This window comes from Natator depressus, chromosome 1, assembly GCF_965152275.1.
Source record: "Natator depressus isolate rNatDep1 chromosome 1, rNatDep2.hap1, whole genome shotgun sequence".
NCBI classification, from domain to species: domain Eukaryota; kingdom Metazoa; phylum Chordata; order Testudines; family Cheloniidae; genus Natator; species Natator depressus.
Window position 1 is genome coordinate 6,948,607 of NC_134234.1, and position 11,601 is coordinate 6,960,207.

Sequence of the window (11,601 nt, forward strand, 5' to 3'; positions counted from 1 at the left end):
AGACCATGCTTTAGGTTATCTTCCTTGAGCTCCTGGGAGTCTCTAGACTTGCACTGAGATCAGAACCATGTCTCATTAAATATCATCTACTCTCATGGGTTTTTTTTCTTTCAGGAAGGGTATTTCAAAACTCCTTGGACCTCTCCAGTATATTATGTCAGCTGTCAATGACACCGAATTCAGCTCTGCTCTGCTCCTTCTCACGGGATACCTGGGCAGGAAGACTTCCATCTCTGGATCTCTAATCCCCTTCTGCTTAGTGTATGTTATTTCAATGGTAGAAATTCAGTCATTTTGTTCATTATAAAACAGATCCAAGCCTCCATGAGCCCATGTACATTTTCCTTTCCATGTTGGCCATCACAGACCTTGCCTTATCCATATCCACCATGCCTACAACACTGGGTATATTCTTGTTTAACTCTAGGGAGATCAGTCTGGATGCTTGTTTTGCCCAGCTGTTCTTCATTCACTCACTTTCAATCATTGAATCATCGGTACTCCTGTTGATGGCCTTTGATCGATTCATTGCTATCTGTAACCCACTGAGATATGCTTCTATCTTAACCCTGGCAAGAATGGAAAGATGGGACTCGTGTTTGTGCTAAGAGGAGTGACCTTCATCTTCCCACTCCCCTTTCTCCTTAAACAGTTCCGATACTGTCGAGCCAATGTCCTCTCCCATTGCTACTGCCTGCACCAAGAGGTCATGAAGATGGCTTGTTCGGACATCACAGTCAACTACATCTATGGCTTCTTTCTTAACATCTCTGTGGTGGGGTTAGATTCACTGTTCATCTTCCTCTCATATGTGATGATCCTCAAAACAGTGCTGAAAGTCGTGTCCCACACGGAATGCCTTAGGACCCCTGAACACGTGTCTCCCACCTCTGTGCTGTCCTGCTCTTCTACACACCACGGATTGGCTTGTCTGTGATACACAGATTTGAGGAGGGCTCTCCTCCATTGCTCAAGGTTCTCCTAGGCTACATCTCTCTTTTTGTCCCACCACTTATGAACCCAATTGTGTACAGCGTGAAAAGCAAACAGCTTCGTGCAAGGATAATCAGGGTGTTTGTCAAGTGGAAGGGTCAGTTCATCACTTGGCTCCAGGGCCAGTGACATGGGAGATGAAAAACACAGGCGACGACCACCTATTCTCTTCAGAACCTTACATCCGAGATGACATGATCTACTGAACTCCACTCTGTAAAGAGAGGTTCAGATTGGGTATAAGGCCTGGAAGAATGGGAGAGGAGCTGGTGAGGGAGGCTAGCACACTGGGGGAAGGAGACCAAGGCAGGTAGCAACTTTTACAATCTGTCTGGAGAGCCAGTGGAGCAGTGTGATGTTTGCTCATAAAGAGCCGTATCAGGTGCCTGCTCCAACCTCAGAATTCCTCTTGATAGAGTCAATAAAGGGAAGGGATGTGGATGTTCTTTCCCATTGTACCTGACCTGTCACTGTTCCATCTCTGGTTAAACATCCATGAGCCAGAGAAAAAGGCTATTAAAATTTTTTAAAAATCATTAATCATAGTAATGGGGGATTTCAACTGTCCCCATACTGACTGGGTACATGTCACTTCGGGACGGGATGCCGAGATAAAGTTTCTCGACACCTTAACTGACTGCTTCTTGGAGCAGCTAGTCCTGGAACCCACAAGATGTTGTGAAGGCCAAGCCCTATAACAGGGTTCCAAAAAGAACGAGATAAATTCACAGAGGACAGGCCCCTCAAAGGCTATTAGCCAGGATAGGCAGGGATGGTGTTCACAGCCTTTGTTTGCCAGAAGCTTGAATGGGTAACAGGAGTGGAACACTTGATGTTTGCCTGTTCTGTTCATTCCTTCTGGGGCACCTGGCACTGGCCCCCTCACTGTTCCTCAGACATTCTTGTTAACTGCTGGAAATGGCCCACCTTGATTATCAGTACAAAAGGTTTTCTTCCCCCCCACCACCCACTCTCCTGCTGGTAATAGCTCATCTTAAGTGATCACTCTCCTTACAGTGTGCATGATAAACACCCATTTTTTCATGTTCTGTGTGTATATAAATCTCCTCACTGTATTTTCACTTCATGCATCCAACGAAGTGAGCAGTAGCTCACGAAAGCTTATGCTCAAATAAATTGGTTAGTCTCTAAGGTGCCACAAGTACTCCCTTTCTTTCTGCGAATACAGACTAACACGGCTGCTACTCTGAAACCTGTCTGAAGACAGGATACTGGGTTAGATGGACCTTTGGTCTGACCCAGTGTAGACTCCATAGAGGTGGATAATAGCCCCTGCCCTGCCTCACAGATGTGGTGAGAGGATAAATACATTCAAAAAGTTATGTGTGAATAAGGGTCTGACACACAAGAGACCTTGAAAGAGACTCAGGCCCAGATTCCTTATCTGGCCCCTCTCTTTGTGCTGTCCTAGCAATGCAAAGGGGTGGAAATGGTACTCAGCTCCCGCACAGAAGCACGGCTGGCTCCTATCCTATCCCAGCCCAGCCCATTCACTGTAGGGTGACCACAGTGAAAAAGCGGCATACATGCAGAAGCCCCACGCCCTCTGTGACCCCCAACTATGCCCCTCTTCTTCCCATTTGAGGCCCCTCTCTCTGCCCCGTCCCTTCCCCCAACACCCCACTCCTGCCACTCCTCTTTACCTGAGACTCCACATTCTCTTCAGGAGAGAAGCCAGAGCTGGGCCATGGAAAGGGCTGCTCAGGGATCCAGAGCCAGTGTGAGGAGCCCCAGACCCTCCACCTGTCCTTGGCATTAGGCTGAAGGGTCCAAAAGATCCCCCAGCCTGCATCCACAGCTGCCTGTATGCACCGCCTAGGGAAGGTGGAGAGTCTGGCCTCCCTATAGTAGTCTGTGCTCTTGGGGCACCCCTTACCATGACCTAGCTCCTGCCTAGCCAGGGGGAGGAGGCTTGGTGGAAGTGGAGGAGTAGGAGGAAGGGCCTGGTGCGAAAAGACGAGGCAGGAGGTGGGGCCTCACAGCAGTAGCGAGAGGATAAATACATTCAAGGATGCTCAGATACTCTGAGAGTGTAAGATCAGGGCGGTGTCAGGGTTCCACAGACCAACACCTCCGACCTTTGTCTATAAAAGGCTTCTGACCACAGCCTCCTGTAACAGCTGGCCTCTGGGAAGCTCCATGAATCCACCCCTTGGTGTCTGTGGCAGAGGTGGGGGTGCTCAGGGGTAACAGAGCGGGATAGGCTGTGGATTTATGAGGGAGAGTTGGAGCATCACAGGATGGCTGGGAGGTTCAGAAAAGTTACCAGACTTGTGTCTGAGTTGAGATTTGGAGTGTCATGAGGTCTAACTGTCAAACAATGGGTGAACAGACACGGGGGGCCTCATCTTAGACATCTGGCTGGGAGAAAGCTGTCTGAGCACAAAGATCAGCTTCACCATTTGGCCCTGTAACATGGCCATGGCTCAGAGCTATGGTGACTGGGCCCAGGCTCACAGAGGTTTCAGCAAAGGCTGCTTCCGCAAGAAAGGGGCAAACAGAGGGGAAGATGCTCTCAGGGACACTGGGAAACTAGTCTGGGTACCAGGAGCTCCTTGGCATCCCAAAAGAATGTAAGTTGGGCCAGTTCTGTTCCTGTATCTCCAGGGCAAACCTGTCTAACTTAGCTTGCAGTGATACATGAGACAGATGAGTGTAGACATATGAGAGCTGCCTGATATTTTTAAACCACTTTTCCTAATGCTTTTTTCTGCTTCTTAATAAACCTATTTGTTTTCGGGTGGCTGGGGTGACTGCATCGCGCTGGTCACAAGCACCCGAAGGGAAGAAACTGAGGAGTGCAGTCAGATCTGCATGGTGAGAAGCATTTAGCATGGAAGGGGTATTGTTCCCAGTTCAAAGAGTGGAACAACATGAGATTCCCCCAAAGAAGGAAGGGGAAAGGGACCATATATCTTTGTTTTACTGTGACAATACCAGTTCTTCTTGGTGAGCGTCTATCCTTGAGTGCCTTTGAATATTCAGAATAGCAGCTTGTTCAGCTTGCAGCCAAGATAAAGATCCACTCAAGACAATAATTCATAGAGTCAAAAAATTAAAGGCCAGAAGGAGCGAATAAATTATCTCCTCCAGAGTTTCTCAAACGGGAAGGGGCAGATGATACAAAACTACTCAAGATAGTTAAGTCTCAGGCAGACAGTGAAGAGCTACTAAAGGATCTCACAAAACTGGGGGACTGGGCAACAAAATGGAAGATGAATTTTAATGTTGCTAAATGCAAAGTAATACACATTGGAAAACATAATCCCAACTACACATCTACAATGATGGGGTTGAAATTAGCTGTTACCACTCAAGAAAGAGATCTTGGAGTCATTGTGGATAGTTCTCTGAAATCATCCAGTCAACAAGCAGCGGCAGTCAAAAAGGCAAACAGAATGTTGGGAATCATCAAGAAAGGGATAGATAATAAGACAGAAAATATCACGTTGCCTCTATATAAATCCATGATATGCTCACACCTTGAATACTGCGTGCAGATGTGGTTGTCCCATCTCAAAAAAGATGTATTGGAATTGGAAAAGGTTCAGAAAAGGGCAAGAAAAATGATTAGGGGTATAGAACGGCTTCCGTATGAGGAGAGATTAATAAGAGTGGGACTTTTCAGCTTGGAAAAGAGGCAACAGAGGGGGGGATATGATAGAGGTCTATAAAATCATGAGTGGTGTGGAGAAAGTAAATAAGGAAAAGTTATTTACTTGTTCCCATGATATAAGAACTAGGGGCCACCAAATGAAATTAATAGGTAGGAGGTTTAAAACAAACACAAGAAAGTATTTTTTCATTGAATGCACTGTCAACCTCTGGACCTCCTTGCAAGAGGGTGTTGTGAAGGCCAATACTATAACAGGGTTCAAAAGGAAGCTAGATAGATTCATGAAAGTTAGGTCCATCAATGGTTATTAACCGGGATGGGCAGGGATGATGTCCTGAGCCTTAGTTTGCCAGAAGCTGGGATTGGGTGACAGGGCATGGATCACTTGATGATAACCTGCCTTTTCATTCCCTTTGGGGCACCTGCCATTGGCCACTGTCAGAGGACAGGATACTGGGCTTGATGGACGTTTCGTCTGACTCAGTATGGCCGTTCTTATGTTCTTCAACTCATGCTGAGAAAACTGGTAGATGCCAGTTATGTGAGTTGAAAAAAAAATCTCCCCTTTACTGGAGGAATCTAGGGGGGAAGGATGTAAAACATATATTCCAGGCGAAGTTCACTCTTTGCCAGTCAGTAATGAAATTGCGTATGGATCATGGGAAAACAGAATCAAATGTCAAAGCTCAAATACAATCTAAAGCATAAGAATAAGGAAAAATATAAAGCCAGTATCCAAATTAAGGTTTTGGATAACGTCAAAGTTATTCATACATATTTTAAAGTAGAGGTAAAGGCAATGACAACGGGGGAGGGGGGGAACCACAATTCATAGAACTCGGTGGAATGTTAAGAATTACAGAAAGGCCCTCCTAGTCATCTCACTCCCACACCTATGCTAGGGGTATTAATCAACCAAGTACAATCCATGCATAAACTTGTTTTATGCTTTTTATTTACCAGCATGTTTTGAGTAACATGTCTGGGGAAAATCTCAGCTCTGTGTTCAAAGGCTGTTGCATATCTTTCCCGGTGTATAGACACCTGTGCAGTGCAAGAGAGTATAATTCGGGGTTAATACGCCAGCAAGGGCGCGAGGCAAGGGAGCTGAGAAATTGGCTGTTGTCTTCTGCCTGTGTATGATCGGCTTAGGTAAAGCACTCAGGCATCTTAGCTGGGTGTGTGGCACCACCTACTGTCGTGTTGGGTGATAACAGGGCCTGGAGAGGCTGGCTATGTCACCAGCAAAGCAGAGTCGTATTGGCCAACTCAGCTTCCTGGGTTCATCAGTAATCTCCATGGTGTCCAGAGAGATTACAAATGAACCCAGGAAACTGAGTAGCACATTCTGCCTCCTCAGCCACACTGGAACCTACATGGCACATAAAAATAAGCAAAAATTTCCCTGTGCACACCCCACAACTGGTGTCCGGAGGTCACAGCTGGACCAGGGGAGGCTTAGCCTGTCCTGGCATTTTATATCCACCACCTCTGGTTCCCAATATTCAGCTAGCTTTTCTTTTGACTGCCTCTGCACATTGAGCAGATGTTTTCAGAGAAGTACCCACAATGACTCTGTCATAAATATAAAGGGAAGGGTAAACCCCTTTAAAATCCCTCCTGGCCAGAGGAAAAATCCTCTCACCTGTAAAGGGTTAAGAAGCTAAAGGGAACCTCGCTGGCACCTGACCAAAATGACCAGTGAGGAGACAAGATACTTTCAAAAACTGGGAGGAGGGAGAAAAACAAAGGGTCTGGGTCTGTCTGTGTGATGCTTTTGCCGGGGACAGAACAGGAATGCAATCTTAGAACTTAGTAAGTAATCTAGCTAGGTGTGTGTTAGATTAGGATTTCTTTAAATGGCTGAGAAAATAGCTGTGCTGAATAGAATGACTATTCCTGTCTGTATGTCTTTTTTGTAACTTAAGGTTTTGCCTAGAGGGATTCTCTGTGTTTTGAATCTAATTACCCTGTAAGGTATTCAGCATCCTGATTTTACAGAGGTGATTCTTTTTTACTTCTGTTAAAAGTCTTCTTGTAAGGAAACGGAATGCTTTTTCATTGTTCTAAGATCCAAGGGTTTGGGTCTGTGGTTATCTATGCAAATTGGTGAGGATTTTTACCAAACCTTCCCCAGGAAGTGGGGTGCAAGGGTTGGGAGGATTTTGGGGAGAAAGACATTTCCAAACTACATTTTTTTCAAGAACCCAGATAAAGTTTGGTGGTGGCAGTGGAAGTCCAAGGGCAAAGGGTAAAATAGTTTGTACCTTGGGGAAGTTTCAACCTAAGCTGGTAAAAGTAAGCTTAGGAGGTTTTCATGCAGGTCCCCACATCTGTACCCTAGAGTTCAGAGTGGGGAAGGAACCTTGTCAGACTCCAAGATCTCTTTCTTGAGTGGCAATAACTAATTTGGAACCATCATTTTGTATGCATTACTTTGTATTTGTCAAGAAAAAAATCTGTTCCCCAGTGACCAAGTTTTCGGAGATCCCTTTGTAACTTAACATAGACTACTTTGGAGTTAAGTATATTGAATAATTGTGTCATGTCTGCAAATTTTGCCACCTCATTTTTTACCCCTTTTCCCATATCATTTATGAATATGTGGAACCGCACTGGTCCCAGTACAGATCCCTGTGGGAACATGAACAAACCATGTTCGTCCATGTGTCTGATAATTCTGTTCTTTACCATAGTTTCAACCAGTTTGCTTTGTACTGAAGCAAGGATTACAGGCCTTGTAAGTGACAGGATCACCACCGGAGCCTTTTTTTAAAAATCAGCATCACATTAGCTATGTGCCAGTCCTCTGGTCCAGAGGCTGATTTAAGTGATAGGTTACACGCCACAGTTAATTGTTCTGCAATTTGATATTTGAGTTCCTGCAGAACTCTTGGGTGAATATCATCTGGTCCTAGTGACTTTTAATGCTTAATTTATCAGTTAGTTATAAAAACTCTGTGATGCGTTGTCCCCCCTGGGGTGCAATCTGGGAGCTGATGGAACTATTGAGCCCCCTTATCCAGTCAGCTGGCTGGCCTCTCTCACACTGCTCTACTGGCTTCTCCAGGCAACAATGTTACTCAATGCGAGAGCAGGTGATGCCACACACCCAACTAAGCTACCTGAGTGTTTTATTCCTAAACCACTCAAGGACAAACAGGAGACAACAGCCAATTTCCCAGCTTCCCAACCTTGCACCGTTGGTGGAGTTTTCAACCCAGATTCATACCATCTTGCACCGCACATAGATCTGCACAATGCAAGCTCATTAATATAGGTCACCTTCCACTCAATGTGGAATAGATAGGCGATGACCTTTGTATGATCTATGAGCTTATGGATCCCCAAGAGAAACTGGAGACTTTCCATCTGCTTCTCCCTCACAACATAATGAAGGTTGCACTGATGGAGTCTATGGCTACACTCTGGGTATAGAAAGTTCAAAACCTCCTGACCAGTCTAGGGCTGCGGTACTGTGCCCATCCGCTACTCTAAGCAGCCTTCCCATCACTGTACAGCCCCTTCCACCCTGTACAACGCTCCTTCAGCAGATCCTAGGGGCAGTGGCTACTGTGATAGGACCAGGTCACACATTTCTGATGAACCTGTGCTATCCAGGAGCTGGAGAGGGTCCTAGAGCAGTTGTGGAGGCCCAGAGATTGTGGGGAGGTGGTCTAGCTACCAGTGGTCACTGAAATCTGTGTATAACTTCGGGTCCCCCTGGATTCTGGAGCCTCCTGTTATGCCTCAGGGAGAATTGCAGGACTGGAAGGGACCTCAAGAGGTCATCAAGTCCAGACTCCTGTGCTCATGGAAGATCTAAGTATTATCGAGACCATTCCTGACAGGTGTTTCTCTATCCTGCTCTTAAAAATTACAATGATGGAGATTCCACAACCTCCCTGGGCAATTTATTCCAGCACTTAACCACCCTAACGGAGAGGAGGTTTATATCCTACTGGAAGGATCCAAGGAAATTACAAGTATGCAGCCTTGTGGAATCTCCCTTTCTGAGCTTGCACCCTGGGTTTGTAATGCAGGAAAGGGGGCTGTCGGGGAGAAATCTGATCCTCTATGAAGTATTAGTATTATTACTATTATTTATTTCAGCAAGATCACAGCTGTGACAGCATCATCATTATCGCTCAGCTGCCCCGAGGGACTAACCAGAACAATAGGAACAGTGATGAGAAGCCCAGTTTCCAGGAATAGAGCCTGCAGCAGGGCTGGAACTGCAGTCCAGTTGCGTAGGATCACTGCGAATCCCCTGTGATTTGGCCTCCTGCACTTTGCCATTGGCCGTGATGGGGGTTACAGCTGGTGCACACTGAGCCAAGCAGCTGAGGTTCCCTGATGGCCAAGTGACCTCCCCAAAGGAATATGCAAGCATGCTTCATAAAGACAGCTGCCTCCCTATCTGAACAGATACTGCCTGCTGCCCGTGCTACCTCTCTGATGACTCCTTGTCCTTTAGGGTGAAGACCTCTGGTGTCAGCGGCTCCTCTTCTAGTAGGAATTGGGTACGTTGGCAGGTTTCGCTACTTTACAAATGCAAAGCGGAGGGGAAAGGCTGCAAGCTGTTTACATGTGTCGATGTTCTGTGCAGTGTCAGAGGGCTCAGCCGGGCTGTTGGGTTGACTCAGTGAAACGCTGATAGAACTGGAGAACTTGGGAACCCCTCTACTACATCTGCCCAAGCTCCTCAAGGGGCTATTGAAGCTACACACAAATCTGACATTCAAAGAGAACTTGAAGTGTTAAAAAACCGCAATATCCCCAATGAGACTTTATCAGTGGGTCCCATTTTTGGAGGTACGGTGTGCTCTGGGCACGATCCTGCCAGGGGCTGAGTGACTGGAGAACCCAGGAAATATCAGTCAATAGTTCAAAAAATTGCCACAGGTTTATTTGCTCCTGGAAATTGAATCAGCAAATACATTTTCATAGATTTTATTATTTGGATTGATTATGAACGCAGGTATTCAGAGCTGTGTTGCTCTGTGGTAACAGGTGAGATAAGGCATATTTCTGTTATCTGAATGGCTGAGGGCTCTAGCATCTCTGCTCTGTAGATACAACTAAAAGTTAAAGGGCTACCTGCATCTCACCCCCATCTCTGGTCTCCAAGTGCCAGATGTCAGGGCAAGTAGCCTTCCCTCTCATGGGGTAGAATCTCGCCATCCTCCCACCCTCAGACTGCGTCCTATGGTTCTTCCCTTTGGGAGTCTGTGACTCGTGGTGAGATGAGGGACCAACCAGCCTTCTTAACCCAAACTACTCTTTAATCTGAAGAGCAGGAAGAAAGCGTAACATGGGAGAATCAGAGGGCTTTCAAACATCAGTTTGTACACGTCACTGACCTCCAAACCCTCCTACTCTGATGGGGACCAAGGCAGGCCGAGGCCTTCAGATATCCCCAGAGGTGTCTGTGCCTGTCAGTCTGCAGAGCTTCTCACAGCAGCTGTCCCACCTCTGGCCAGACTCACAGCGCTGGCCAAAACAAGCTGTGTGATGTGGCTGGAACCCAGAAATAGGCTCTTCCCAGCTTGTAGCTCCAGTTCTCTCTCTCAACCTCCCTGAAGTGCTGACTGAGAAATGCCTTTTCTTGAGCTGTTGCTTCCCTTCCTGCTTGTTTTCCAGCAGCCTGCTATGAAACTAGGAAGAGCCACAATGGTTTCAGCCAATAGAGCCATAACATAAACATCCCAATCGTTAACCCAATATAGCTCTGCAGCAAACATCCCCAGAACTGGGTTTAACATGTTCATACATTATGGCAGCTCAGCTCCATGTCTGACAGCATGCCATTCCTGGGTGCAATGTATTTTATGAAAACAGGGGGGTTATATGTTCTTCCCATGACCTGATTTCCCTCCTGTACCTCCGCCCAAGAGGGGGTTTCTGGAGGGTCTGGGATTAAGAAGGTGCACTGCCACAAGGAACCAGTATGCCTTGCTGAAGTATAGCAGAATAGCAGCGTGTTCAGGTTGCAGCCTTAGGTGTGAGAGGGTATTGCCTGGTAGGTGGAGGGAGTGGGAATAGAATATCACAGAATATCAGGGCTGGAAGGGACCTCTGGAGGTCATCTCGTCCAACCCCCTGCTCAAAGCAGGGCCAATCCCCAACTAAATCATCCCAGCCAGGGCTTTGTCAAGCCTGACCTTAAAAAAAGGGAGTTGACTGGTAACTTGGATGGGTGGGCAAAGATGAGCAGGCATTGAACTGCAAGAAAGCTTATTTTTTGCCCAAACCCAGGGGAACCTGGGACATAACACCTGGGAAAAGGGTTCGAGGTATCCCAAGCGAAAGCCTCAGATTTGGCAGTGCAAGAGAAGAAAGAAATGTATTATCACGGAGAGGAATGGTATGAGTACACATACATTTATTCGGAACTGTACTTTGAGCGAGGTTAAGAATTGCTGCAAGGTCGCAGAGGACGTCCTTGCTCAAAATAGTCCCCTGTGCATTTGGAGCTATGTAAAGAAAAGACTGAGTCCAGAAGAATAGATTAGATTATGTAGGAAGAGGATAGCTTTAATAAGCTGTGAGTTGCGCACCTCCTTCCCAAAATAGTAATATCCTGTTTAGTAGTAGGGAGGGGGAGGTCAGTAATGGAAACAGAGGCATGTGCATGGCTGGCCCCTTAGCCATGCCTGTAAGTGTGGCCTCGAGGGATTTATATTTGCATTAGCAGTACTTACAGACAAAAGCGTGTGTGTTTGTGTGTGTGTGCGGGTGATGGATCCGACCGCGTCATGATATTTAAAAGCCTGGCCATTTTTTTTTTTTTTGCTTAGGTGTGAGTAAGGCTTGGCAGCTGGTTGAGATACCGGTTGGAGCTGGTTGCCCAGGGCTACTTGGCTTGAGCATTCAGCTGCCCAACGTCCTGTGTCCCCACATACAAAACACTGTGAGATAGGGGGAAGGGTGGGGACGGGACCAGGACCAGATTGAAAGGGCAGGGAGGT

The 11,601-nt window shown here is 46.6% G+C and overlaps 1 pseudogene; it reads left to right on the forward strand.

The window, feature by feature from the left end:
* The first annotated feature begins 154 nt into the window (after positions 1 to 154).
* LOC141981046 (olfactory receptor 51G2-like) lies at positions 155 to 1,122 on the forward strand (annotated as a pseudogene).
* Positions 1,123 to 11,601: the final 10,479 nt, after the last annotated feature.